This window comes from Oncorhynchus masou, chromosome 10, assembly GCF_036934945.1.
Source record: "Oncorhynchus masou masou isolate Uvic2021 chromosome 10, UVic_Omas_1.1, whole genome shotgun sequence".
Lineage (NCBI taxonomy): Eukaryota > Metazoa > Chordata > Actinopteri > Salmoniformes > Salmonidae > Oncorhynchus > Oncorhynchus masou.
This window is the reverse complement of record NC_088221.1, coordinates 38,228,257-38,254,375: the sequence shown is the minus strand read 5'-3', so window position 1 is coordinate 38,254,375 and position 26,119 is coordinate 38,228,257. Positions and strand designations below refer to the sequence as shown.

The window sequence follows — 26,119 nt, the reverse complement described above, 5'->3', positions numbered from 1 at the left end:
GTGTGTGTGTGTGGTGACACCTTCGGAGATCTAGTGTATCTGCTCTGTATATAAACCCTCAATTACTGATGATATGTATTGGTCATTGAGAGGCTTTGAAGCCACCGGTCGGCCATATTGCCACTCCCCAGTAGGAGCAGTCTTCCATAGGAATGAATGGAGTTCTACAGTACTTCAATTAAATGTTTCAAGGACAAAATGACTTGTTTTGTTCTATTTTTATATTTATCTCACATAATATAATTTAAAAGTATGCATTAAGATGACTGTATTATCATACATGTTGCAACACGAATGTAGACATTAATAAATGCATTTCTATAGCTTAGAGAATATTTTTTTTCAGCGATGGTGGAGTGCCAAGATGGAGGCATGGTGGCATCAACACAACACCCCCTATTTGTCATCTAGTGTATATACAAATCATTGGCTCAGCCCCCAGGGGCACTGCAACCTGCCAGGTCACACTCACAATGAGTAAAGGACCCAACTCTGCTGTGTGTCATCCTCCTCTTCTATCCCTCCCTTCCTTCTCCACATCTCACTCTTTCTCTGTCTTCCTCTGCCAGAAGTTTTCCCTTATGGTGTGCACCCTCTCTTCCTTCTCCACATCTCACTCTTTCTCTCTCTTCCTCTGCCAGAAGTTTTCCCTTATGGCGGGCAGTCTCAGTGATTTACACACCTGAGGCAACTACTTTGGAATCCAACTCCAAGTGAAGTGAAAACTTGTTTTTAAGGTGGAAAAGATTGTGTTCAAACTATGCCTTGATGGAAAACTATGATTTGTCACTCAATCGGTGGATTTCAACAAGTCTATTGAACAGATCAATGATCTTTGTCAATCATAAAAATGTTATTCTAATCTAGTGGTGTTCGATTTGATGCCTGGTTTTACCATGTAATCACAAGTAAGTGGATTTTAGTTTGGACCTGAAGTTTCTGGGCAGATTGTAATTGATAAGTAAGGGCCAGTGGTGATTTGTTAGAACCATCCAGATCCTGATGGTCTTACTTTAATTGTGTTCAATTTGGACTAAGGACGTGTCTCAAAATGCACCCTCTGCCCTATATAAGTGCACTACTGTAGTGGTGCACTACATAAGGAACAGGGTACTATTTGGGACACAAGCCTGACTGTTTTCTCTCTAAGTGATTTATCCTAGGTCATTAATTGCAGTCATGTCTACTGGGGAAAGAGAGTCGAGCACTGAGCACGTCCTCCCTCACCATTGAGCCCTTGTCTCTCTCTGACGGTAATTACTTATTGGATTGGCACTTTATTCAGTGGCTTCAATTCAATTTCATCATTTAAGTGTTTCACTTAGTTTATAAGACTCCAGACAGGCAGCATAGACAGAGGAGAATAACTGTTTTCAGAGGAGTAGTGCCTTTTTGTTTTAAAGTCAGTGAAATGGGGTTACCATTGATTGCAATAAGTGGGGGCGTCCTAAATGACCTTCTATTCTCTATATAGTGGACGATATAATGGACACTATGGGCCCTAGTCAAAAGCAGCCAAGTATATAGGGAACAGGGGGCCATTCAAGACCCATCAGAGAGCTGTGAGGTGACAGTTAGTGGGAGTTTGATCTGGTCTGTGCTTGATCGTCTGTGGTCTTTCATCTCGTCTGTTGACAGACAGACAGACAGACAGACAGACAGACAGACAGACAGTGGGAGGACGTGAACCTTGATTGAGTCATAGAGTGTGTGTATGTGTGCGTGTGTGTGGAATTTAACTCCAAAGCATTGCTCTGTGTTTTCTGTTTAAAGTTCCACAGGAAACAGAGAGGACAAGGCAAGTCAGAGAAAAGCAAATAAAGTTAGCTCCAACTATGACATATTGTTTGAGGTTTAATACTGCAGCCATTATCAATGTTTCAAAGCCCAAGACACACACGCACACACAAACGCACACACACACACACACACACACACACACACACACACACACACACACACACACACACACACACACACACACACACACACACACACACACACACACACACACACACACACACACACACACACACACACACACACACACACACAAAAAAAGCATATTCCTCAAGCTCTTTGTCTCTATATTACCCCTTAGGATATGTTCTCTTTGAACCCAAATGAATGGCCTACTTTAGTATGTCACATATCATTTCAACCTGTCACTCGGCTCGTCTATTCAATGTTAATTGCTAAGTGCTTCAGAGTTTCAAGAGTCGTTAAGCAAACGGCATGTATGAATGATGAGTCTCTGGAAGTAAACATGAAATGATTCAATCATTCCATTAAATGGTTTGATGTTCCTCAAGTTGATGATTAAAGGTTTTGAATTCCAGTTTGTGAAAAGAAAGGAAAAGATAAAGAATTGGGTGCCATCCCCCTTTTAAAGTCTGGAAGGAGAAGTCTGATTCTCTGTCTGTCTGCCTCCTCCTCCACTGTCTCACTTTGCCCCCATCTCACGATAAATCTCTCTCTCTCTCTCTCTCTCTCTCTCTCTCTCTCTCTCTTTATATTCTCCTATTCCTCTCTCTTTGGTGGATTTTGGTCCAATCAATCAATCCATTTCCGCAGGCAGAAGAGTTGAAACTGGAGCAGCAGCACGACCAGGTAGACTGGGGACAGCAAGGAGTCATCAGGCCAGGTAGTCCTGAGGTATGGTCCTAGGGCTTAGGTCCTCTGAGAGAGAGAGAGAGAGAAAGAAAGAAAGAAAGAAAGAAAGAAAGAAAAAAGAAAGAAAGAAAGAAAGAAAAAAAGAAAGAGAGAGAGAGAAAAAGAGAGAGAGAATTAGAGAGAGCATAATTAAATTCACACAGGACACCGGATAAGATGGGAAATACTCCAGATATAACACACTGACCCGAGCCCCCCAACAAGTAAACTACTGCAGCATAAATACTGGAGGCTGAGACAGGAGACACTGTGGCCCCGTCCGATGATACCCCCAGGACAGGGACAAACAGGCAGGATATAACCCCACCCACTTTGCCAAAGACAGCCCCCACACCACTAGAGGGATATCTCCAACCACCAACTTACCATCCTGAGACAAGGTCGAGTATAGCCCACAAAGATCTTCACCACGGCACAACCCAAGGGGGGGCGCCAACCCGGACAGGAAGATCACGTCAGTGACTCAACCCACTCAAGTGACTCACCCCTCCTAGGGATGGCATGGAAGAGCCCCTGTAATAGGGTTTGAGGCAGAGAATCCCAGTGATGGTTCGTTGCTCCAGTGCCTTTCCGTTCACCTTCACACTCCTGGGCCAGACTACACTCAATCATAGGACCTACTGATGAAATTAATCTTCAATAAAGACTTAAAGGTTGAGACCGAGTTTGCGCCTCTGACATGGGTAGGCAGACCATTCCATAAAAATGAAACTCTATAGGAGAAAGCCCTGCCTCCAGCTGTTTGCTTAGCAATTCTAGGGACAGTTAGGAGGCCTGCGTCTTGTGACCGTAGCACAAGCCATTGTAGAGAGGCTAGCACTAGAGTAATATGATCAAATCTTTTGGGTTCTAGTCAAGATTCTATCAGCCGTGTTTAGCACTAACTGAAGTTTATTTAGTGTTGTTTATTTAGTTATTTAGCCCATTCCCTTGATGTCCGTTGATGTCTCTCTGTCCTTCCCTTATCCACTAGTCTGTCTTTCTCTCACTGGCCTGCGCTGTTTGAGGCACACAAGTCCTGCCTCACTATCTCCCAGTGGAGTTTTCCCAAAGTCCTTTGTTTTTATTCAACAGAGTCAGACAGTCCTTCACTTCTGAGGCTGGGCCCAGTCCACCTGAAGGCCAGACACAGACAAGGAAGATGAATCACCTTGCAGCCTTTTATATTACATTACTCACCTCTCCCCACTTTCCCTCCTTTTCTGTCTGTCAGCTGCAAAATCCAATGAGTCTCTAAGACAACTGAGTGGTATAACTGAGTGACATAGGGACTTCGACTACTGCGAACCAGGGAGGCCTAAGACCGTATTCATAGGTATTTGGTATTTTGATATTTTATTATTATCCCCATTAGCTGTTGCAAAAGCAGCAGCTACTCTTCCTGGGGTTCACACAAAACATAATACAGAATGACAAAATACAGAACATCAATAGACAAGAACAGCTCAAGGACAGAACTACATAAAAAAAAATTAAAGGCACACATAGCCTACATATCAATACATACACACAAACTATCTAGGTCAAATAGGGGAGAGGCGTTGTGCCGTGAGGTGTTGCTTTATCTGTTTTTGAAACCAAGTTTGCTGTTTATTTGAGCAATTTAAGATGGAAGGAAGTTCCATGCAATAAGGGCTCTATATAATACTGTACACTTTCTTGAATTTGTTCTGGATTTGGGGACTGTGTAAAGACCCCTGGTGGCATGTCTGGTGGGGTAAGTGTGTGTGTCAGAGCTGTGTGTATGTTGACTATGCAAACAATTATGGATTTTCAACACATTAATGTTTCTTATAAAAACAAGAAGTGATGCAGTCAGTCTCTCCTCAACTCTTAGCCAAGAGAGACTGGCATGCATATTATTTATATCCACCTTCTGATTACAATTAAGAACAAAATCTCCCGCTCTGTTCTGGGCCAGAGTGCAGCTTAACTAGGTCTTTCCCTGCCGCACTGGACCACACGACTGGACAAGAATCAAGATAAGACAAAACTAGAGTCTGCAGAACTTGCTTTTTGGAGTGTGGTGTCAAAGAAGCAGAGCATCTCTTTATTACGGCTAGACCTCTCCCCATCTTTTATTTATTTATTTATCCGTTATTTTACCAGGTAAGTTGACTGAGAACACGTTCTCTTCTTTACAACCATTGAATCAAAATGTTTTGACCATGATAGTTTATAATCTAAGGGAATGCCAAGTACTTTAGTCTCCTCAACTTGTTCAACAGCCAGGCCATTCATTACCAGATTCAGCTGAGGTCTAGAACTTAAGGAATGATTTGTACCAAATACAATGCTCTTAGTTTTAGAGATGTTCAGGACCAGTTTATTACTGGCCACCGATTCCAAAACAGACTGCAACTCTTTGTTAAGGGTTTCAGTGACTTCATTAGCTGTGGTTGCTGTTGCGTATATGGTTGAATCATCAGCATACATGGACACACATGCTTTGTTTAATGCCAGTGGCAGGTCATTGGTAAAAATAGAAAAGAGTACAGAGCCTAGAGAGCTACCCTGCGGTACACCACACATTACATGTTTGATATTCGAGAAGCTTCCATTAAAGAAAACTCTCTGAGTTATATTAGATCCAGTCGATAGCTCTGAATCCACAATATGGCAGAGGTTGAAAAGCCATAGGTTATGATCAATAATATCAAAGGCTTCACTGAAATCTAACAGTACAGCTCCCACAATCTTCTTATTATCAATTTCTTTCAACCAATCATCAGTCATTTGTGTCAGTGCAGCACATGTTGAGTGCCCTTCTCTATAAGCATGCTAATGTTAATTTGTTTACAGAGAAATAGCATTGTATTTGGTCAAATACACTTTTTTCCAACAGTTTGCCAAGAGCTAGCAGTAAGCTTATAGGTCTGCTGTTAGAGCCAGTAAAGGTCGCTGTGTGTGTGCTGCGGGGTTGAGGCTACGAACCCATAGGCTTGGTTCACTCATCCCTTCCAGACTTCTGGGAGGGAGGGTGGACAATGAGCCCATCATAGCAGATTTAAGCAATGTCCCCACCCGCTCTGTCAGCTTTCATGGCTGGGATCAGTTCTTTCCCCTTCTGGCGCACAGCTTCAAGATAGTCCTCGGTGAGGAAGATATACGTTCCTCTAACGTTCTTGACTCTTTCCAGAATAGCTACCTTGTACTTGAACCTCAGGAACACTATCGTGCTGGGCCTATCACCTGGGCCGTTGGTGGGTTTTCCGGTCTCGTGGGTGCGCTCCACCTCACTCTTCCTGTGGTCCATCTTCAATTTCTCAGAGATCATTTCCCTCACTTTGTCCTCAGACTCTCACGTGGAGATTCTGCAATTCCGTCTACAATCATGTTGTTCACACATTGATTGTCCCTCGTCTGATTCATCTGTCATTGTTGTCATGGATTCACACACAGAACTGATGTCCTGTTGTGGAGCAACTGCTTGTAGGTCTCTTTTAGTATTTTTTAAAGATCCTTCACGTGTGATAGAGAGACACCACTGTCCTCAACGGTACTCCCGCCAGCTTTGGTCTTTGTCACGTAGCTAGCAACATAGGTTACGCTGTTCCAGACAAGGCAGGTCACAGGGAAAATTGAAAACAACAAACAGCAGGGATCTAGACAGCCACAAACCTGGGACAATCTGCTGTCCCAGCCACAATGGCTAACCGCATCGTGGGCTGCGTTCAAGAAAAATTTGCTAGCTTGATATGCAGCTAGCTAACAGCTAGGATATCTGCGAACCAAATAGCTCCTCAGACCAGTCCTTGGTCGGCAGGATCACTGGAAATAGACAAGCAGTCCCAGTAACTGATGCCAACTGAGTCAAACTAAGAAGCTAGATAGCTACCAATAACTTTCCAATGCACTTTAAAATAACAAACTTCAAAAAAATAAAACCGAGCTCTTCCTCATTCCGCGTTCAAAAGGAAGTGACGTGCTGAAACATCTGACCTGGAGCAGATGTTTCTGGAATAGATGTTAGGAGTGCTGATCTAGATTCAGGTCCCCCCCATCATTATAATGACATTCATTATGATCTAAAAGGCATATATTTTGAAATCCTGATTTAGCAGATGCTCTTATCCAGCAATAATTTCTGATGAAAAAACATGTGAAAAAATGGTAGTTGGGTGGTTTGAGCCCTGAATGCTGATTGGCTGACAACCGTGGTATACCAGACCATATACTACAGGTATGACGAAACGTTTATTTTTGCTGTTCTAATTACATTCGTAACCAGTTTTTGATAGCAAATAAGGCACCTCTGGGGTTTGTGATATATGGCCAATATACCACGGCTGTCACGGCCGTTGCTGGAAGAAGACCAAGGTGCAGCGTGGTGTGCGTACATTTTCCTTTTTATTTCAAATTTTCGCCAAAAAAACAACAATTGAAAAAACAACCGTGAAGCTTACAGGGCATTAGTGCCACAAACAAAGTTAACTACCCACAACGAAAGTAGGGAAAAGGGCTACCTAAGTATGGTTCCCAATCAGAGACAACGATAGACAGCTGTCCCTGATTGAGAACCAAACCCGGCCAAAACATAGAAACACAAAATCATAGAAAACAAAACATAGAATGCCCACCCCAAATCACACCCTGACTAAACCAAATAGAGATATAAAAAGGCTCTCTAAGGTCAGGGCGTGACAACGGCTAAGGGCTGTGTCTGTGATGCGTCGTGCCATATACCACACCACCTCGTGCCTTATTGCTTAAATATACAATTTTGGAAATAAACTCTTCATTTTGTCTCTGGCCTGTGTAGCAGATTTCACTTAAAGTAAACTGTCGCTCATGGAGTGACAAGTGAGCCTCTTAGCACAGCAAGCCATGGAAGCTTTGTCTTAGGTCTGCTCTGCATATTCATTACAAGTTCTCTGACTGCACACTAGGCTTTCTCTATGAGATGTATACTGATTCCCCCTGTAGTAAGGTATTGTTAGCCACACTGCGTCCTCCTCTCCTCTCCACCCACTCTCTTTCCCAGGTGCTGGGTCTTATTACAACCTCAGTTGTGGGTCGTAATTATTGATGCTCCCTCTCCATTCCAACTGTGGCTAGTTCCAGACCAGTGGTGGAAGGAAGGCAGGTAGAACAGAACAGGGCTGAGCGGAGCGGTGCCTGGTACCCCCCTCCAGGTGGTCTCTGCTGGCCCAGCTATTCCCGGTGTTCCCTCTCCTCCTCATCCCCCAGGCAGGCTTTTTGTTCTGGGCCTTGACTGCTGACTGCCTGCCCCAGATCCTGAAGCCTGGAGGAGCTCCATGGGGGACGATTGGAAAACATGGAACATTCTGATGATTTGCCTGGGCCGCAGCATATCAGACATGTTTCTGTGTCATCCAGAGCTGTGGGCCTGATCCAGGTCTGTGGGAAACCTGGAGGAATGGATAGAGAAATGTTAACATTTGGTATTTGGAGCCCTTGTTGTTAGGATATTTCAGTTTCTTTATCAAAGGGGAGAAAGGGAGTGAGACGGATGGAACAAATAATGATGGAGATGTAATAACTACAGTACATAACACAGGTGATTTGATCTGTGTCAAGGATACCTTGACTCTAAGTTACTGCGTAAACTTTTCATTGGGTTTTTGCTGAAACAACATCATGGATCAACCTGCTTGATAATAGTGTTACCTGAGTAACCTGTCACTGCAGTCAGCATATAATAATCACACAGTGATGGCTACAGTCCACCTCCACCCTGAGCCCACAACAAACTGTAATCAAACCAGCCAGGCTACAGTACTGCAGGCTAGATGCTTACCAGACCCCCTCTCCTCTCCATCCACAGTGCTAGTGCTGTAATGTTTACTCCGCTAGCACAGTCCTGAAATCAGCAGCCTTAGGGCTGTGTGTGTGCGTGCGTGTGTGTGTGTGTGTGTGTGTGTGTGTGTGTGTGTGTGTGTGTGTGTGTGTGTGTGTGTGTGTGTGTGTGTGGGTGGGTGTGGGTGGGTGGGTGGGTGATGGAGGAGGTGGGTTCACACACACAAACGGTGCTTGGGTAAATCCCCCCTCACAGCACACCATCATGCTGGGAACAGTGTGACAGCACTGTGAGATCACCGTGGAGACGTGTAAAACATCGCTCAGCCTCTGGGATGCAGAGAGAGATGCTGTCTGATGTACGCTTTCCTTCATTACCTCAAGCAGAGATTGGCCTTTCACAGGAAACTTCTTTGTTTTGTTTTGTACTTCGTTTTAAACCTGTTTTAAACCTAATTTTAAGTGGCTGTGATATGCAGATAGGAGGCATTGGAATTAATTTAAATTTTTTATCTGGGGTAATTCGGGATTGGCAGGCTGGTGTTCGAGCTGTGTGTGTGTGTGTGTGCCCTTGCAGTCTCCAGTCTTCAGCAGCCCAGAAACACACAGTTGAGTGGAGGTGGAGAGACAGAAACACACAGTTGAGTTGAGGTGGAGAGACAGAAACACACAGTTGAGTGGAGGTGAAGAGACAGAAACACACTGCAAAGGGGAGGATTTAGTTAGCCAGTCTGAACACGCCTCCCTCTGTATCCACAAGCTCGGACTTGTTGTCCACGCTCTCACTCACTCCTTCACTAGTGTGCGGTTACACAAGTGCCTGTGCAGTTTATAATGAGCTGCTGTATTTTACTGCCGGTGAGCTCAAGAGACAGAGAGAGAAAAGGAGAGAGAGACAGAATGAGAGAGAGAGCGAGAAAGAGAAAAAAAGAGAGATAGAGAAAAGAGAGACAGAGATTGAGAGAGAGAGAGAGAAAGAGAGAGAGAGAGAGAAAGAGAGAAAATAAAGATTGAGAAAAGAGAGACAGGGATATAGAGTGAGCTTTGCTCCGTAGTCCTGTCATGGTGTGATCGTTGGTTTCAGTAGGGTTGTTAACCTGCTGTCAAGAGCTTTGATGAAAGGCCTGAGACACTCTTCTGGAAACAATGTTCCTCTGCCAACACAGGCGACTATCTGAGATATAGGACTTCGTTTTACAGGGACAGACCACTGGGAGGGAGAATAGCAGAACCCGGTAATGTATAAGTTCCCTCGTCAAGGTGATACTATGGTTTCAGGATGTGGAAGCTGGTTCGTACGAGGCTAGCTAAGACGCTGGCTTTGTCCCAATTCAAATGCATTATATAGGGAATAGGGTGTCATTTGGAACACAGACACTGTCTAGCTCTGTCATGCTGACCTTTTAAAGCACTGGCTCTCCATGTTTTCATTGATTTATTGAGTGTGGCCCCTGGCCCTCCACTGCTGTGGTCATCTCAACTCAGCTCATCACTTCATCCTGAGTTCACAGACCAGACCTACTGTAGCCTCCTGGTCCAGACCAGACATAGCCCCCTGTACCAGACCAGACCAGACCTAGCCTCCTGGACCAGACCAGACCAGACCTCTCCTCCTGGACCAGACCCAGCCTCCTGGACCAGATCAGACCTAGCCTCCTGGACCAGACCAGACCCAGCCTCTTGGACCAGACCAGACCTAGCCTCCTGGACCAGACCAGACCTAACCTCCTGGACCAGACCAGACCAGACCTAGCCACCTGGACCAGACCAGACCTAACCTCCCGGACCAGACCAGACCAGACCTCCTGGACCAGACCAGACCTAACCTCCCGGACCAGACCAGACCTAGACTCCTGGCCCAGACCAGATCAGACCTAGCCCCCTGGACCAGACCAGTCCTAGCCACCTGGACCAGACCAGACCTAGCCTCCTGGACCAGACCAGACCAGACCTAGCCTCCTGGACCAGACCTAGCCTCCTGGACCAGACCAGACCATACCTAGCCTCCTGGACCAGACCAGACCAGACCAGACCTATCCTCCTGGACCAGACCCAGCCTCCTGGACCAGATCAGACCTAGCCTCCTGGACCAGACCAGACCCAGCCTCTTGGACCAGACTAGACCTAGCCTCTTGGACCAGACCAGACCAGACCTAACCTGCTGGACCAGACCAGACCAGACCTAGCCTTCTGGACCAGACCAGACCTAGCCTTCTGGACCAGACCAGACCTAGCCTCCTGGACCAGACCAGACCCAGCCTCCTGGACCAGACCTAGCCAGACCAGACCTGCCAAAGATAAAATTAAACCATCTAGTGTTCAGTGAAATAACAACACAATGTCAAATACAGGTAGCCTAGTGAAATAATTCATATCCAATCACATTAACCGTTACTCTCTCTCAGGAATTCCACTAACGGTCCATATGTAGCCAAATGTAGCTGCTGCTCATGTTGGTATCTGTACTGATGGCAGAAAAAAACATGACAGGCAGACATAGTGGAGTGGTAATGCGCATACAAGCAGTTGCTACTGACGCCACTTGGGTACACTGCAGCATCCACCGGGAGGCTCTTGCTGCCAAGGGAATGCCTGACAGCTTGAAAGACGTTTTGGACCCTGTAGGGGAAATTGTTAACTTTGTTAATGCAAGGCTCCTGAAATCTCGGGTATTTTCTGCACTATGCAATGATATGGGCAGCGACCATGTAACGCTTTTACAGCATACAGAAGAAGTGCGCTGGTTATCATTGAATTGAGTGACGATGTCACAAAATTCTAGGAGTGGTGGGTGTAGAGTCAGGCGCCGAGAACAATACTTCCAATGGATGAGTTTATTTCGCTTGGTCTCTCTCTCTCTCTCTCTCTCTCTCTCTCTCTCTCTCTCTCTCTCTCTCCCTCTCAATTCAATTGAATATCTCTCTCTCTAAATTGTCTCCCTCTCGCTCTCTGCCGCTCAAATTCAATGTAATCTCTCTCTCTCTCAATTAAATTTACTCACAATTCAATTTTCTCTCTCTCAATCTCTCTCTCTCTCTCTCTCTCTCTCTGTATATATCTCCCCCTCTTTTTCTCTTTCTCCCTCCTTCCCTCTTTTCCACCCACCCTCTCTCTCCCTCGCGCTTCTCCCCAGAACACTCTAACTGACCGCCAGGCAGGTCTTCAGGGGTGACTCTGGAAGAACTCTTAAACCCTGTGCCTAGTTGGCACAGCCCAGGCAGTCTAACTGCAGCTCTGCTCTGTCTCTGTACTCCTCTAATCTTAATGAAGTCCTTCACTAACTGCCACTCCTTCACTCCTCTAGCAGTTTGGGACGCTGTGTGTGTACCGGTGCTGTTGGATGGTGCCCTGAGGAGCGCTGAGGAAGCTAAATGGAATGCATGTAGATTGATAATGCCCTGAGGAGCGCTGAGGAAGCTAAATGGAATGCATGTAGATTGATAATGCCCTGAGGAGCGCTGAGGAAGCTAAATGGAATGCATGTAGATTGATAATGCCCTGAGGAGCGCTGAGGAAGCTAAATGGAATGCATGTAGATTGATAATGCCCTGAGGAGCGCTGAGGAAGCTAAATGGAATGCATGTAGATTGATAATGCACTGAGGAGCGCTGAGGAAGCTAAATGGAATGCATGTAGATTGATAATGCACTGAGGAGCGCTGAGGAAGCTAAATGGAATGCATGTAGATTGATAATGCCCTGAGGAGCGCTGAGGAAGCTAAATGGAATGCATGTAGATTGATAATGCCCTGAGGAGCGCTGAGGAAGCTAAATGGAATGCATGTAGATTGATAATGCCCTGAGGAGCGCTGAGGAAGCTAAATGGAATGCATGTAGATTGATAATGCCCTGAGGAGCGCTAAGGAAGCTAAATGGAATGCATGTAGATTGATAATGCCCTGAGGAGTGCTGAGGAAGCTAAATGGAATGCATGTAGATTGATAATGCCCTGAGGAATGCTAAGGAAGCTAAATGGAATGCATGTATATTGATAATGCTCTGAGTCAGTCGGACTGACTGAGAAGTGAACAGGTCAAACTAATTGGTCTGACATATAGGCCCACCGGTAGTTTCCTCAGACTTTCATATCCATTAACGAGTAATTATGATTTCTTATCCATGAATACCACAAGTTACATTTGTCTACGAGTCTCAGACAGTTTTAAAGAACCTCCATGATGAGGTTAATAAAGGAAAACCCAACCTACAACGTATATGGTTATTCATCATCCAGCTGTGTTAACTTCCAACCAGCAAAGAAGCATTTCTTTCACATCGCCTTAATGCCATATTACCCCCATTGAGTCTAGTGCATCCCTGCTGCGCCATGTTACAGTGTGTTAGCATTGTTATCTGTGGTACCAGTGGCACCAGGCTACCTACAGGGGACAGTCACACCAGGCTCCCTACAGGGGACAGTCACACCAGGCTCCCTACAGGGGACAGTCACACCAGGCTCCCTACAGGGGACAGTCACACCAGGCCCCCTACAGGGGACAGTCACACCAGGCTCCCTACAGGGGACAGTCACACCAGGCTCCCTACAGGGGACAGTCACACCAGGCTCCCTACAGGGGACAGTCACACCAGACTTCCTACAGGGGACAGTCAGACCAGGCTCCCTACAGGGAACCACCAGGCTCCCTACAGGGGACCACCAGACTCCCTACAGGGGACAGCCAGACCAGGCTCCCTACAGGGAACCACCAGGCTCCCTACAGGGGACAGTCACACCAGGCTCCCTACAGGGGACAGTCACACCAGGCTCCCTACAGGCAACCACCAGGCTCCCTACAGGGAACCACCAGGCTCCCTACAGGAAACCACCAGGCTCCCTACAGGGGACCACCAGGCTCCCTACAGGGGACCACCAGGCTCCCTACAGGGGACAGTCACACCAGGCTCCCCACAGGGGACAGTCACACCAGGCTCCCTACAGGGGACCACCAGGCTCCCTACAGGGGACCACCAGGCTCCCTACAGGGGACAGTCACACCAGGCTCCCTACAGGGGACAGTCACACAAGGCTTAATTAATTAATTAATTAATTCAGTGAAGGTAGTCATGTCTCTCTCTGTGTGTGTGTTTGGTGGTGGAGAACATGTCCCCTCCTGTCCCACTGTGAACCAGAGATGGGAACAGGATGATACTCTTCTCAGCAATTAGCTAAAAAAAATGTCAAAATGCCAATCCCCCGTCGTTCACGCAATGTAATGGTCTAATACTTTATGATCAAGACATGGAGAGAGCGTGGGTGACAGAGAGAAACAGAATGGTGCCGTTTGAGACCATGTGGCAGAAAGTGATGTGGGCGCTGGAGATAGGGGTGGGGTCTAGTGGGTCTGGACAGATGTGATGTTTGTATGATGTAGTCGTTTGTATGTGTATGTTTTGTATTGTTGATAAAATATCCAATGAAATCATATAAAATAATACAATAACATTTCAAAAGTAAAGAATGAGGTGAATCAGCAGACTTGTCTCTTCAGTTTTCCTACAAGTTAGTGTTTGGGCATTCTAGTCATTCTAGTAAAATATGTATTTGTTTACAGACATGTTGTGTTTGAATAAGTGTTTGTCTCAGTCTGTCTCTATGTGTGTCTGTGTGTGCAGGTGACAGTGGCTGAGTAGAACAGGTTCGACACAACTGATGTTAAAACCCCAGTTAGCCTTTGTATTGATGAGGATTCTCTGCCCTCTTGATTTGGTGGAGGAAAGAGAGCAGTAGCCCATGTTGACACAGGAGGATGTGGCTGCTTGCTTTGTGCAGCCATCACATTCCCACCACTGTCTGTCTGTAGTGGTGCTGCCTACAACCAAATCTCCATAGCAAGTCCTCCAGACATCCCTATTTGAATTGGTCCACCTGTTTTTGTATTTGCTCCATAATAACGGTATTGCAACTAATTCCTCAGAACTAGCAGAGAAGGAGGCACCAATCTACAGTTTATCTCTGATCGTCATGGCTCTAAACTCAAGCTACAGGCACTTTCTCAAAAACTGAATCAAAGAGTAAGTGCTTGCTTAGCGGCATACAACATAGCAGAGGAAGAGGATACACGTCTAGAGTCTAGGTTCGACACAGCAAAGCAGAGCTTTAGCCAACTGCCAGGGTTGTTCAGGCAACGTTTTCTCTCGACTTCTTATCCTGTTAATTGACAACGCGGGAGGGACAAGATTTCTGAGCCTCACACAGAGGTTTCCGTAGAAACTTTGGAAGGCTATTTTGTTCCAATTTGCTCTGTGGTGTTAACTTAAGATCAGAAGCCTAAAGGCCAAATGGTAACTGTACAGTATATTAGCCTGCAAGTTTGATTAATTCAACTGGAAAGTATATACTGTATCTTTGGCAGATTTATATTCATGAAGTCTATAAATTAAACTACAGTAAATTAGCCTTTAAATGTCAGCCTACACTATTTGGTTTACTTGAAAATGTTTAACTGCAATGAACTTGTTTGAGATTTAGTTGGGTTTGGGGAGCCATCTTTTCTCTGTCCCTCTCTCCCGTCACCCACCCCACCCCATGAAACCTAAGAAACTCCAGTTGAAATGCCATTCCAGGTCCGCCCTCTCACCTCCATTGTAAAAGTTGGCGGTGTGTCTACGAGAGTGTGTGTGGTTCTTTGTGGCACTCCACACTACTTATGGGAAGGAGACGAACGACTGGTGTGAATTGAAAGACTCACCCCTCCCCCTTCTCTGGCTCTCCTCTCTCTCTCCTCTCTCTCTCCTCTCTCTCTCTCTCTCTCTCCATGAAATAGGTTTCTAAAGGATAGAACAGCCCTCTCAGCCCATCCCTGTAGCCGCAGGACCATGTGCCAGTGATGACTAGCTGGTGAGTATTGTGCTTCGTTCTCTTCTGCTACAGTTTGATCAAGTTTAAAACTTTATCATCCATTTCTGGGTTTAAAATAGGAACATGTTTTTGGGATAGCGCATGCACGTATCGATGGGACGCATTGGGAGATAGTAGCTCAGTTTTGTACCGTCAAAACTGTGATTATATGTAGATGCCAGACAACATAGTTTAAATCAGGCCCTTAAAATCGATAGATCAATATATCCCCAAGTAACTGGGAGAGAGTGAGCAGTGCATTATACACAACAACGATCTGTGTGTAAAGATACACTGAGACTCGACCTCAACACGCCATGGCTTCTCTTGGAGGAAAAGACAAAGAACAACTTGGAGATGCAAATGAGAGCAGCGAACAGCTGAAGGATATCCAGGAAAACATGTTTTCAATGCTCTTAATACTCACCAAAACAAACAAACTGTTACAATCTGTAGTTAAAAAAGTGTATTTACTCAAAAGGAAAGTAGAGCCTATCTTGTCAGATATGTATATACATGGTGGGCACGTGGACGATCAAGACAATAAAATTGGCCTTCTGGAAACAAAGGTGCAAACTTTAGAAGATTAGCTGGATCAGCTAGAAAACAGATTGAGACAAAATAATATAAGAATATTGTCCCTACCGGAAGACGAGGAAAAAGGGGACCTTTCCAGCTGGGGTGGCAGGGTAGCCTTGTGGTTAGAGTGTTGGACTAGTAACCGGAAGGTTGCGAGTTCAAACCCCCAAGCTGACAAGGTACAAATCTGTCATTCTGCCCCTGAACAGGCAGTTAACCCACTGTTCCCAGGCCGTCATTGAAAATAAGAATTTGTTCTTAACTGACTTGCCTGGTTAAATAAAGGTAAAATAAAAATAAAAAACATGATCAAACTGATATCGGAGGAGCTTGGCGTGGATGTATCACCAGATGATCTGGAGCGATGCCATTGGATCGGCTTGAAGCAGAAGAACTCTAGATATCCTCGCATGGTAATATTTAAGCTGTGGAACTCTCAGATCAAAGTTAACATTCTACAATGCCATTGTATTTTTTGATGACTTGTAAACCCCTGGTAAAATGAACAAGAGTTCTGGACAGATTAGGAAACAATATCAAACCATTATTATTCCTTGTTTTCATGGATGGAGAGGGGCTCTATCTGGGGGATTGGGATTGTTTGCTGGGAGGGCATCACACACTGGGAGGGCATCACACACTGTGAGGGCATCACACACTGGGAGGGCATCACACACTGGGAGGGCATCACACACTGGGAGGGCCTCACACACTGGGAGGGCATCACACACTGGGAGGGCATCACACACTGGGAGGGCATCACACACTGGGAGGGCATCACACACTGGGAGGGCCTCACACACTGGGAGGGCATCACACACTGGGAGGGCATCACACACTGGGAGGGCATCACACACTTCTTTGAGGTGTGCGTCACCCGAAATAGACCCCATCCAGCCACTATATTTTTCTTACATTTATAAGGTAATACAAACCAACCATAGTACTTAAGTGGCAGTCTTCCTTCAACTGAAGTATTTTCTTCAAATGTGTGTACAATGTATATATCTTATCCACAGTTTCTTTTAGGTAAATTAGGAGAAGAATCGGAACTAAAAAGCAAACCTGGTGTTTTTAGATCAAATTCATGCGAGATTAGATCAAATACAGACAGGAACCATTATTTAGCAGGTGACTCAAATTATAAATTTGATATTGATTGAGAGACGTAGTAATAAAAAAGTCAAATTTAGTCAAATGCCTTTAAGGCGTACATTAGGGGAATGATAATCTCCTACTCAGCTAAAGTTAAATCTGATATTGAAATAAAAATTAAATCAAAATACATCATAGAAAAAGCCCATAAAAAATATTTACAAGGCAAAGAAGAAAACAACATTTCTGAACTTAAGCAGGAATACGATATTTTACTTCTGAAGAAAGCTGACAACTACAAGTTAAACTCAAATAAAGCATACTACTTAATGACAAATAAACCTGGTAAGTATCTCACAGCTCTCACAAAACAAATGCATGCTAAACCAGTTGTCATTTTAAAAGATAAAGAGACAAAAGCGGTAATTAGAAACAACAACGATATTAAGGATAATTTTAACAGCTTCTATGAAAAATGTATATAAATGAGAATTAAACAACAGTTGGATGGATCCTATAGCATTCTTAGACTTAACATCTCCCAAGCAATTATCAGAAGACGAAAAAAATGAGTACTAAGTACAGAGACCCGCCCCCCTAGAAGAAATGTTAGGTTCAGTTAAAACGTTCACACAGGGAAAAGCACCAAGAATGGATGACTTGTCCCATAGAATTCTATTCAACATTTTGGGTCAAAGTAGTATTTACATAAATGATAACAGACATGTCACTCAATTGAGTACTTCCTAGTTCCTTGTATCAAACAGTTATTTCCATTCTATTAAAAGCAGGAAAATCTGGAGAGTCCCCTGCTGATTATAGACCCATGAGTTGAATGAAATCATTTCAAATCAAATCCAATTGTATTTGTCACATACACATGGTTAGCAGATGTAATTGCGAGTGTAGCGAAATGCTTGTGCTTCCAGTTCTGACCATGCAGTAACATCTAACAAGTAATCTAACCTAACAATTTCACAATAACTACCTTATACACATAAGTGTAAAGGAATGAATAAGAATATGTACATAAAAATATACGAATGAGCGATGGCCGAACGGCATAGGCAAGATGCAGTAGATGGTATAAAGTACAGTATATACATATGAGATGGGAAAGTCATCCATTCTAATGTAGGGTATGTAAACATTATATAAAGTGGCATTGTTTAAAGTGGCTAGTGATACATTTGTTCCATCCATTTTTTCATTATTAAAGTTGCTAGAGATGAGTCAGTATGTTGGCAGCAGCCACTCAATGTTAGTGATGGCTGTTTAACAGTCTGATAGCCTTGAGATAGAAGCTGTTTTTCAGTCTCTCGGTCCCTGCTTTGATGCACCTGTACTGACCTCGCCTTCTGGATGATAACGGTGTGAACAGGCAGTGGCTCAGGGGGTTGTTGTCCTTGATGATCTTTTTGGCCTTCCTGTGACATCGGGTGGTGTAGGTGTCCTGGAGGGCAGGTAGAGAGCCTTACGGTTGTGGGCGGAGCAGTTGCCGTACCAGGCGGTGATACAGCCTGACAGGATGCTCTCGATTGTGCATATGTGTCACACCCTGACCATAGTTTGCTTTGTATGTTTCTATGTTTAGTTTGGTCAGGGTGTGATATGAGTGGGCATTCTATGTTGTGTGTCTAGTTTGTCTGTTTCTGTGTTTGGCCTGATATGGTTCTCAATCAGAGGTAGGTGTTAGTCATTGTCTCTGATTGGGAACCATATTTAGGTAGCCTGTTTGGTGTTGGGTTTTGTGGGTGATTGTTCCTGTTCCTGTCTCTGTGTTAGTTTGCACCAGTTTAGGCTGTTTCGGTTTTCACGGTACGTTTATTTGTTTTTGTATTGATCGTGTTTCATCTTAAGTAAAGATGTATCTAAATAACCACGCCGCATTTTGGTCCGACTCTCCTTCACCTAAAGAAAGCCGTTACAATCTGTAAAACTTTGTGAGTGCTTTTGGTGACCAGCCGAATTTCTTCAGCCTCATGAGGTTGAAGAGGTGCTGCTACGCCTTCTTCAACACACTGTCTGTGTGGGTGGACCAATTCAGTTTGTCCGTGATGTGTACGCCGAGGAACATAAAACTTTCCACCTTATCCATTACTGTCCCGTCGATGTGGATAGGGGGTGCTCCCTCTGCTGTTACCTACCCTCACCACCTGGGGGCGGCTGACACCACACTCCGAGGGCCCTCACTTCCTCCCTGTAGGCCGTCTCGTCGTTGTTGGTAATCAAGCCTACCACTGTAGTGTCGTCTGCAAACTTGATGATTGAGTTGTAGGCGTGCATGGCCACGCGGTCATGGGTGAACAAGGAGTACAGGAGAGGTCTGAGAATGCACCCTTGTGGGGCCCCAGTGTTGAGGATCAGCGGGGTGGAGATGTTGTTACCTACCCTCACCACCTGGGGGCGGCCCGTCAGGAAGTCCAGGACCCAGTTGCACAGGGCGGGGTCGAGACCCAGGGTTTATTATGATCGAAGAGAATTATGATTATGATCGAAGAGAATTCTCTTGTTAGATAATGGGTCGGCATTTAATTGTAAGGAATTCTAGGTCAGGTGAACAAAAGGACTTGAGTTCCTGTATGTTGTTATGATCACACCACGTCTCGTTAATCATAAGGCATACACCCCCGGCCTTCTTCTTACCAGAGAGATGTTTGTTTCTGTCGGCGCGATGCGTGAAGAAACCAGGTGGCTGTACTCACTCTGATGACGTATCCCGAGTGAGCCATGTTTCCGTGAAACAAAGAACATTACAATCTCTGATGTCTCTCTGGAAGGGAACCCTTGCTCGGATTTCATTTACCTTGTTGTCAAGAGACTGGACATTGGCGAGTTGTATACTCGGGAGCGGTGAGCGATGTGCCCCTCTACGAAGCCTGACCAGAAGGCCGCTCTGTCTGCTCCGTCTGTTTATTAAAAATAGACATTTACAAACAAATACAATAAAAAATGCAGTTTAATACAATAAAACAAGATATACTGTAGATTTATCAATAATGGCTGTCGATGCTGAAAAGGCCTTTGACCATCTTGAATGGCATTTTCTATTCAAAACTTTGGAAGCTTTCAACTTTCCAGCTAAAATAATAGGTTAAATAAAACGGTTGTATAAATGTCCTAAAGCAAAACATCTACAGAAATAATACAATATCTAAGGAAATTGCTTTAGAAAGGGGCACAAGGGATGTCCCTTCTTCCTCCTCCTGTTTGCACTGGCTTGCAGAAAGAATTAGACAGGATCCAGACGTAACTGGTATCAGTATTAGTAAACATGAATATAAGATACATTTATTTGCAGATGATCTCCTGATATACCTAAACAGTATTGAAAACTCAGTTCCCCCGTTGCAAAAAATATTTTCAGAATACAAAAAAAATTGCAGAATATAAAATGTATGTGAAAACCCCCCCAAAATAATGGCAATAGAATGTTCTTTTAACGTGTTAACGGTACAGGTTCCCCAGGGGCACCCCCCCCCCCCGCTCAACTCAAAAGGTGGTGCACAGAATGCAAAAATATTCTTAGAAATATTCACACATTAACAAGTCCAATAGCTCAAATGAAAGATAAACACCTTGTTCATCAACCCAGCGAGTCAGATTTCTAAAATGTTTTACGGCGAAATCATAGCACATATTTATGTCAAACCACCACAAAGACACAGACGATATACAGCCATTTTAACGAACAAAAGATTCAATCACAAACGCAGGATTAAAATTAAAATAATTCTCTAACCTTTTGAAAATCTTCACCAGATGACAGTAATAGGACATGTTACACAGTACATTTATGTTTTTTCAATAATATGCAATTTATATCCATAACTCTCCGTTTACATTGACGCCATGTTAAGAAAATCCTCAAAAATGTCAGGAGAAATTATAGATAGCTCCGCCAGGTAACAGAAATACACATCATAAACTTTGACTAAATATACATGTTCTACATATAGTTAGAAAGATACACTGCTTCTTGATATTCTTAATATTTTTAATGTTACAGAAATCGCTCACTATGCAATAATCTGAGGCGTAAGCAATATTTCTCCTCAATATTGGAGTCAACAGAAATACTATAATAATTACAACATAAATATTCCCTTACCTTTGATGGTCTTCGATCAGAATGTACTGGAAGGAGTCATACTTACCCAATACATCGTTTTGTTTCAAGTCGTGTGTCTTTGTATTAGCATCTGCTAAGACTTTCAGCTGAAATGCATCCAAAATGACTTCTGGTCCCGAACAGTTGCGCATCAAAACTTCAAATTACATATTATATGTCGACTAAACTGGTCAAACTAAGTGCAGAATCAAGCTTTAGGATGTTATAAACGTACAAAACAATTGGCAATTCAACCGGACAAAAGCAATTCTTCTCAGACAATCTGGAACAGAGGAATGACTGTGTACAATTCGTATTTTCTCGCGACACCCACTCTTTTGCCTCCCAAAGGGTCAGAACTCGCAGGATTTGCACAATTAAACGCTCTACTGAATGAGTGGAATCTAGTGGAAGACATAGAAAGTGTTTCCAGATCCATAGCTGGTTGGGAAGGGTGGGGGCGATGACGTCAAAGTTGCCACAACTTTCATGTTTCCAAAACTAGTTTGGGAGATTGGCTGCCCTGTGAGTTCTGCTATTCTTACAGACATAATTCAAACGGTTTTAGAAGCTTTAGAGTGTTTTCTATCCAATAATAATTATTATATGCATATATTAGCAATTTTGGACAGATTTCTTTTCAGTTTACTATGGGCACGCAATTCATCCAAAGGGGGCAGTATTGTCCCGAGCCTTAACAGGTTTTAAACTCTCCGCACATAACTTTCAATGTGTGTTTGTAGAAGTTTTCAGGTTGTGATTGATCTTGTTATTGGTCTTGTTATTAGATAGGACAGTGTTTAGTTTCCAACTGCGTATCACACGCCCCCTTGTCCTATACCTCTGAGATGGTTGGACCAGTGGAGACCTAGCGTAGGATGCTCGAAGCCATCTATCACTCCATCTCTCTCCATTTATGTCTCTCTGTTTACCCCCCCACCCCCGTCCTCCACATCTTCTTTACAGCCCATGTAGTAAAGAGATTGAGGCAGGGAGCCTTTTATAGGGGTGGTGATGGAAAGATGGACAGAGGAGGGGTGGTGATGGAGAGATGGAGAGAGGAGGGGTGGCGAGATGGAGAGAGGAGGGATGGTGAGGAGGAGGGATGGAGAGAGGAGGGGTGGTGATGGAGATGGTGATGGAGAGAGGGGGGTGGTGATGGAGAGAGGAGGGGAGATGGTGATGGAGAGAGGTGGGGTGGATGAGGGGAGAGAGGATGGTGAGGGGGTGGTGAGGAGAGGAGGGTGGTGATGATGGAGAGATGGAGAGAGGAGGGGTGGTGATGGAGAGAGGTGGGGAGAGAGTGATGGAGATGGTGATGGAGAGGAGGGGTGGTGATGGAGATAGGAGGGGTGATGGAGAGATGGAGAGGATGGAGAGATAGGAGGGGTGATGAGGGAGATAGGAGGGGTGGTGATGGAGATAGGAGGGGTGGTGATGGAGAGAGGAGGGGTGGTGATGGAGAGAGGAGGGGTGATGAGGGAGATAGGAGGGTGGTGATGGAGAGAGGTGGGGTGATGATGGAGGGAGATGGAGGGTGGTGATGGAGGAGGGGGGTGGTGATGGAGAGGAGGGGTGGTGATGGAGAGAGGAGGGGTGGTGATGGAGGGAGAGGAGGGGGTGGTGATGGAGAGAGGAGGGGTGGTGATGGAAGAGGAGGGGTGGACATGGAGAGAGGTGGGGTGGTGATGGACAGAGGAGGGGTGGTGATGGAGAGAGGGAGGGGTGGTGATGGAGTGGGGTGGTGATGGAGAGAGGTGGGGTGGTGATGGAGAGAGGTGGGGTGGTGATGGAGATAGGAGGGGTGGTGATGGAGAGAGGAGGGGTGGTGATGGAGAGAGGAGGGGTGGTGATGGAGAGAGGTGGGGTGGTGATGGAGAGGTGGACAGAGGAGGGGTGGTGATGGACAGAGGAGGGGTGGTGATGGAGAGAGGAGGGGTGGTGATGGAGAGAGGAGGGGTGGTGATGGAGAGAGGTGGGGTGGTGATGGAGAGGAGGGGGTGGTGATGGAGAGAGGTGGGGTGGAGATGGAGAGAGGAGGGGTGGTGATGGAGAGAGGAGGATGGAGAGGAGGGGTGGAGAGAGGAGGGGTGGTGGGAGAGGAGGGGGGTGGTGATGGAGAGAGGTGGGGTGGTGATGGAAAGAGGGGTGGTGATGGAGAGAGGAGGGGTGGTGATGGATGGGGTGGTGATGGAGGAGGGGGGTGAGGGAGGGGTGGTGAGGGAGGAGAGGAGGTGGTGAGGAGGGGTGGGGTGGTGGACAGAGGATGGGGGGGGTGGTGAGATGGATGGAAAGGAGAGAGAGGGGGGGGTGATGAGATGGAGAGAGGAGGGGTGGTGAGATGGAGAGAGGAGGGGTGGTGAGATGGAGAGAGGAGGGGTGGTGATGGAAGATGGATGATGAGATGGAGAGGGAGGGGTGATGTGAGAGAGGAGGGGTGGTGAGGGAGAGAGGAGGGGTGGTGAGGGAGATAGGAGGGGTGGATGGAGAGGGAGGGGTGGTGATGGAGAGATGGAGAGAGGAGGGGTGTTGATGGAGGGGTGATGAGGGAGATAGGAGGGGAGGAGAGATGGACAGGGAGGGGTGGTGATGGAGAGAGGAGGGTGGTGATGGAGGGTGGTGATGGAGAGGTGGACAGAGGGGGGTGGTGATGGAGAGAGGAGGGGTGGTGATGGAGAGAGGAGGGGTGGTGATGGAGAGATGGAGAGAGGAGGGGTGTTGATGGAGAGAGGAGGGGTGTTGATGGAGAGATGGAGAGAGGAGGGGTGGTGATGGAGAGATGGAGAGAGGAGGGGTGTTGATGGAGAGATGGAGAGAGGAGGGGTGTTGATGTAGAGATGGAGGGGAGGGGTGTTGATGGAGAGATGGAGAGAGGAGGGGTGTTGATGTAGAGAGGAGGGGTGTTGATGGAGAGAGGAGGGGTGTTGATGGAGAGAGGAGGGGTGTTGATGGAGAGATGGAGAGAGGAGGGGTGTTGATGGAGAGATGGAGGGGTGTTGATGAGAGGAGGGGTGTTGATGGAGAGATGGAGAGAGGAGGGGTGTTGATGGAGAGGAGGGGGGTGTTGATGGAGAGATGGAGAGAGGGAGAGATGGAGAGAGGAGGGGTGTTGATGGAGAGATGTAGAGAGGAGGGGTGTTGATGGAGAGATGGAGAGAGGAGGGGTGGTGATGTAGAGAGGAGGGGTGTTGATGGAGAGATGGAGAGGGGGGGTGGTGATGGAGAGATGGAGAGAGGAGGGGTGTTGATGGAGAGAGGAGGGGGTGTGATGAGGTGTGTTGATGGAGAGATGGAGAGAGGAGGGGTGGTGATGGAGAGATGGAGAGAGGAGGGGTGTTGATGGAGAGATGGAGAGAGGAGGGGTGTTGATGGAGAGAGGAGGGGTGTTGATGGAGAGATGGAGAAAGGATGCTTAAACCTTTCATTCTTTCCAGCCTGTTAATGGTAAAGTCCGAGCTCCTCTCTCTCTATAATATATGCCATTTAGCAGACACTTTTATCCAAAGTGACTGACACTCTCTCTCTCTCTCTCTCCACTCCCTCTCTTCTCTCTTCCACCCCACAAAGACTGTTTGGCGGAAGGAGGGAGTCCACTAGGGACTTTGTCTAATTGGCTCTACGTGGGCTAGTCAAAGAACCAAAGCTCAGAGGTGAAGTGTTTTAAAAATACAGCAAGTGATATATCCTTTATTCTCTGCTCCTCTCCAAGAATGGTGAAGTTTATGTAATACATTTTTGTAATAGAGAAGTGTACTTTCAGCTGTAACTTTATCAAAGGCTTTTATACAGCGATAGTTGCCTCTGTAGGGCCAGTACCAGAGGGGGTGCTTCCTTTGAGTGTAAGAATGCCAGACCGGGCAGTAAAGATTTGAGTTCATTGAGCCTCTAAAGTTTCAGACAATTCTCCAACTACCTGACCCAGTTATCATGATGAGACGCATGGGCCAACACAGTAGAAAGTCTACCCTATTGAAGGGCCTAGTTGGCTGGCACTGGCTTCTATTCCCCTCCAGTGCGCTGACTCGCCAAGCTTGATTCGATTTGTGCCCCAAAAGTTTCCCCAAACCGTATCAGTGGACCAGAAAGGCCCTGTCCCATTTGGCTGTTGTGTGAAAGGTTGTGAAGAAGCTCCTTTCTGTTTGTTGTTTGTATTATCCTCCTTTCTCCTGGATGTATCTGGACTATCTGGAGCCTGAGGAGTGGAAGCTGTGTTTATGTGTTGTCCTTCCTCTCCCTGCTGTTATTTGCTGATATTTGTTTCAGGAAGAGCAGGAAGAAAACAAGCAGCTTTTCAAGTATGAATGGAGGAATAGAGGATAGCGGGATGAAGGGAGGATGGAGGGAGAGAGAGGAGACCCAGTTTAAGGGCTCATCTCATCTGAAGTTTAGATGTCCAAAATGGCACCCTCTTCCCTTTATAGTGCACTACATTTGACCAGGACAAATAGGGCTCTGTTCAAAAGTAGTGCACTATATAGGGAATAGGATGCCATTTAAGACCCACACCGGGCCTTAAAGGCTCTGTCTTTTGATGCCCTCCAAGGCAAATTACCACACTGCCTTTGTAGGTCCAGCCATGGTACATTAGTGTGCCTTAAAAACGTGGCCTAGTGTTGCCCATTCAGGGGACAAAGAGAGGGTCTGCTGGCAGAACCTTGGCCCGTTACACAGAGGAGCCATTCACACGGGACGCAGGATCGCAGGGAGTCTTACCAACGATGAGCAAACCTACATCACCGGGAGGGAATCCACCGTGACATCCTTTCATGGTAGAACTTGTGGTGGTGGTGAAGATGTCATGATGTCATCGGCTCTCCTCTACTTACACAGCCAGGAGATGTTTCCTCCATCTAGTTTCGTTGTATTAGTTGTGTGTACGGGATATGTATGGTATACATTGTCCAATGACATGCTTACTTGCAGGTTCCTTCTCGACAATGCAAACACAATGAGAAATAATAAAAGATAAGAATACAAATATAAAGTAAATGGCTCAGTAGAATAAACATTGTAGCATAAGCAATTACACAAAGGCACAATTTATAGTACAATATTTACACGTGT

General features: G+C 45.7%; 1 protein-coding gene across 13 annotated transcripts in view; it reads left to right on the top strand.

The window, feature by feature from the left end:
• The window catches only part of LOC135547586 (semaphorin-5B-like), a 294,439-nt gene that overhangs the window by 25,249 nt on the left and 243,071 nt on the right, over window positions 1-26,119 (top strand). For 9 of the 13 annotated variants that reach the window (XM_064976725.1, XM_064976724.1, XM_064976723.1 and 6 more), the window contains one exon: window positions 15,197-15,270. The exons of 1 other annotated variant lie outside the window; for it this stretch is intronic. The gene's annotated coding sequence lies outside the window, so the exon portion shown is untranslated. Of the gene's footprint in view, window positions 1-3,886; window positions 3,989-15,196; window positions 15,271-26,119 lie in introns of all 13 variants that reach the window. 3 more of the 13 variants (XM_064976717.1, XM_064976716.1, XM_064976721.1) reach the window with 2 other exon arrangements.